Source organism: Penaeus japonicus, unplaced genomic scaffold (assembly GCF_977035675.1).
Source record: "Penaeus japonicus unplaced genomic scaffold, GWHDUDI00000001_assembly GWHDUDI00000020, whole genome shotgun sequence".
Taxonomy (NCBI): domain Eukaryota; kingdom Metazoa; phylum Arthropoda; class Malacostraca; order Decapoda; family Penaeidae; genus Penaeus; species Penaeus japonicus.
In genome coordinates, this window is record NW_028234422.1 from 26371686 (window position 1) to 26376685 (window position 5000).

Genomic DNA, 5000 nt, shown 5'->3' on the forward strand with positions numbered 1-5000 from the left:
ATAGCTTGTTATGATGATTGGCAATGGATACCCAGGACACAATTAAGGGTCAAGATACACTGCCCAGAGAAAGAAAAGCTTTAACGGCAACCAAATTAAGGTTCATTATGATTTCAGTCAGAACTTGACCAACCACTTCATAACTTACTATTCATCCAGTGTTAAACATGTGGCAAAAAATCTTGGGTGTTTCGTCCATGGAACTTTACAAACAGCTATTTGTACTGTTTCATATTCTCTAAGAACTCTGCTTCAGAGCTTGAGTGTGTTTATAGTATAGATTTGGCGTTTACGTCTCTCTTACCTGGGAAGGTAAGATCGAGAGAAAAAAAAGAAAGAAAGAATAATAAAAAAAAAAGACAATAACAGAATGGATATGACATTACAAATATCAATAAACAACCCTGTCGTTTTCATTCTCTCCTTTTCTTCAAAATACCACCACGTCAAGAAAACGAAAAAAACAAACAAAAAAAACAAACGAAATAAGACCAAGATAACCAGACCAAAATTAACACACCTCATCAGCACCACATACTGTTACGATGTAATCACCTCCATGATTGATACATTCCTCAATCATCAAGAGTCCAGCTTATAAATGAACATTAACACCTTATACGTGAACCCTGCTTATGAATTTGTTGTTTTGGTTTGGTCGCACAACATTCCCGCCGTATCTTCCCTGAATGCCAGTTATTGGATGTATCTTCTCGTTAGGTTGTTACTTTATGGGAAAAGTTACTGACGGATTTTGATTAAAATTAGTGGGTGTGTTGGTTGAGGTTTAGGGAACAGTTCATTAGAGTTTAGTGGTGAATTGGATCTGCATTCGTGCCGAAGATTCATGAAAAGGATTCATTGTCGGTCTGATCCGTGATGGAGTATGGGCCTGGCGAGGACATTCATTTTCTATGAGGAGTTTGTGATATACTTATGTATTTTGAATCTGGATTTTTTGACGTTGGTGGAGGTATGCGCTCTCGAAAAGCATTCTAGATATTATTAATAATGTTCTTACTATTATCATTGCGATTTTTGCAATTGTCTTTGTTATTATTATTACCTTTATTAGTATCATTATTACTATCATTATAATTGCTATCATTATCATTAATGTTATTATTGTTACTATCATTGCTATCCTTCTTACCTTATTATTATCATTATTGTTATTATTATCCTTATTATCATTGTTATTATTATTATTTTCATCATCATTAGCATACTAATTATCATTATTGTTACTGTTGTTATTATCATTAGATTTATCATAGTTAAAATCATCATTATCATTATCATCATCATCATTTTTATTATCCTTGTTGTTCTGTTATAGTTCTTACTACTACCACAACTACACCTTCTGCTATTACTGCTACTACTACTACTACTATTGCTGCTGCTGCTGTTATCCTCATTATTATCATTACACAATTTTCATGAATACTATCATCATTATTACTATTGTACACACACACAAACACAAACACACAAAACCGAAACCAAATAATTATTATATCATATTCAATCTGTAATCCTCTCGAAGGATGTCTCATTCATAACAGACGAACAACATACCCACAACATACCCAACAAATATCCAACATACCCATCCTGTACGTACCTGGGTAGGCGTTATGGGTACAGCTAAGTTGGGTTTTTGGGTTGGTATTATGATATGGTATTAGGGAAGGAGGTACCAAGGCTGTAAGAAACATGTATTGTCTTCTTTTCCATTACGTAAGCTAATTACTTGGTGCCTTTTTGGTCTTGTATTTTTTATTTATTTATCTATTTTTTTTTATTATTATTATTATTATTATTATTATTTTACTCTTTATGTCATAGTTTGTTATAAGGCTATAAGTAGTGTTTGTCTTCTATGAAAGAGTATGTATGTGTGTCTGTGTTTGTTACGCTACGCAGGCAAGAAATAAAGGTCATATGCATATGATTGTTTTTGTCTTTGTATGTAAGGGAAGTGTCTTTATAAATGGTTCTTAATCCATACAAGAAAAAAATAAATAAACATTATGTCTAGATAAAAAACAACAACAACAACGAATTCTGAAATTTATTAAGTCTTATTTCTACAAGAGCAATAGTTTTGATAAATAGATCAGTTATGCCTAATATAATGTTTTATCTATGTCACCGCCAGCCATTAATCAAAGACTATAATACCAATTGAGTATCCAAAACAAGCATAAACTTGCCGGTATGAGTAGAACAAAGGTATACCAAGTTGAGACGAGAACAAAGTGATGAGACAGAGAGACATACAGCCGTACCCTTCGTCATTTACGGCCGATGGTTCACGCTGTTTCATCCTGTAGGTTGCTTCATCCTAGGAATATCACCGTACAAGGTTCTTTACCACCTATGCAACCCTATGCAACAGACGACAAAGAATCAACGTCACATCAGCTGATAGCTATTGCTACGGCATTTCCTTCACCGACGCACGTCAATCACCTTCTCGAAACAAAGAGTGATTCACCTGCAACTACAAACGGTGATGCAGGGACGTGTATTGGCCAAGGAGGGGGATCCTGTCACAGTCCAAGAGTCATAGAACCTAGATGGGACAACACTTGAAATTATCATATATATGTGCAACATACGTATTTAATTTGGATAGATAGATAGGTGGACAGATGGATAGATGCGTGAATGCTTTCTAACCAACATGAATATTCTTATATATACAATACATATATAAAAAAATCGACAGGTTGTATTTTCATACGTGCTTTCATTCAATCACAACATGAGCACATACGATGATGCCTGGTTCCATCTTCCCCAAAATCCACGTGTTCCATGAAGAGGTGATAAGAACAAGAGAAACAAAGAAACGACCAATCCTGAAGCCCTTAGTTGCCTCTCGACCCTTGGGACAAAGGAATCCATAAGGAACGATTAGACAAGTGTTTTCATTACAAGGACATCCACCTCTGTAGTCACCATAACCTGTGTCCTGCTCAGTGGTTGAAATATGGGCTAGGAATATGCAGTTTATATCCATTTATTGTATATTATCTGATGTAAATAGAAGGTATCTATCTATCTATCTATCTATCTATCTATCTATCTATCTATCTATCTATCTATATATATATATATATATATATATATATATATATGTACATACATCACACACACACACATACACATACACACACACACACACACACACACACACAACACACACTATATATATATATATATATATATATATATATATATATTATATTTATAATATATATATGTATATATATATATATATATATATTATATATAATATATATATATATATATATATATATATATATATATATATATATATATATTAATACAAGATAGAAGAGAGAGAGAGAGAGAGAGAGAGAGAGAGAGATTTATGTCTACGCTATGTATCACAAAGTGAAGTTTTGGATTCTTTTTATAGATAGTCATAGCTATTCATATGCATCTGACTGTTGGCATACAAACACGTGAATCTGTAAAAAAAACAACAACAACACATGTCTGTACACGTGAGAGAGAGAGAGAGAGAGAGAGAGAGAGAGAGAGAGAGAGAGAGAGAGAGAGAGAGAGAGAGAGAGAGAGAGAGAGACAGACAGACAGAGAGAGAGAGAGAGAGAGAGAGAGAGAGAAGAGGAGAGAGAGGAGAGAGAGAGAGAGAGAGAGAGAGAGAGAGAGAGAGAGAGAGAGAGAGAGAGAGAGAGAGAGAGAGAGAGAGAGAGAGAGAGAGAGAGAGAGAGAGAGAGAGAGAGAGAGAGAGAGAGAGAGAGAGAGAGAGAGAGAGAGAGAGAGAGAGAGAGAGAGAGAGGGATAGATAGATAGATAGATAGAGAGAGAGAGAGAGAGAGAGAGAGAGAGAGAGAGAGAGAGAGAGAGAGAGAGAGAGAGAGAGAGAGAGAGAGAGAGAGAGAGAGAGAGAGAGAGAGAGAGAGAGAGAGAGATAGGAAGAGATAGATAAATAGATAGATAGATAGAGAGAGAGACAGAAACTGAGAAAGATAGAGATATTTATCCCTCTCCATATTAATCAAAATTTAATCAAAACAAGCACCAAAACGAACATAAAACCCGTCGTATTGATTGAAAAAAAAACTACAGTGTGCAGTGAGGCCACATGCGCTATGTAGGTGTGTCTCTGTATGTTGTTATGCCATAGACGTCCTCCATAGGCATGCGAGGGGCGGAGTTAGCGAGACCAGCCAAGGGCAACAGGATACGAGAGAATATTAGCACGAGTTATGGCGGACTTTTAGCATGACTTATGGGGTAATTCTAATGACAGTGATGGTGATGGGGATACTGGTATTGTTGGTAGTTATGATAATGATGATGGTGATGATAATAGAAATGATGATGGTAATGATTGTGATGTGATAGTGGAAATGATGATAGTAATGGTGGTGATGATTGTGGGAATGATGGTGGTAATGGTGGTGATGATAATGGAAATGATCGAAGTAATGATGGTGATGATTGTGGAAATGATGATAGTACTAATGGTGATGATGATTGTAGGAATGATGATAGTAATGGTGGTGATGATAATGGAAATAATGATAGTAATGGTGGTGATGATAATGGAAATAATGATAGTAATGGTGGTGATGATAATGGAAATAATGATAGTAATGGTGGTGATGATAGTGGAAATGATGATAGTAATGATGGTGATGATTGTGGAAATGATGATAGTAATGATGGTGATGATAGTGGAAATGATGATAGTAATGATGGTGATGATTGTGGAAATGATGATAGTAATGATGGTGATGATTGTGGAAATGATGATAGTAATGATGGTGATGATAGTGGAAATGATGATAGTAATGATGGTGATGATAGTGGAAATGATGATAGTAATGATGGTGATGATAATGGAAAGGATGATAGTTATGATGGTGATGATTGTAGGAATGATGATAGTAATGATGGTGATGATAGTGGAAATGATGATAGTAATGATGGTGATG

General features: G+C 35.2%; 1 long non-coding RNA gene across 2 annotated transcripts in view; it reads right to left on the reverse strand.

Annotated features, from left to right (window-relative positions):
- The window catches only part of LOC122267788 (uncharacterized), a 24540-nt gene that overhangs the window by 555 nt on the left and 18985 nt on the right, over nt 1-5000 (reverse strand). The window lies entirely within an intron of this gene.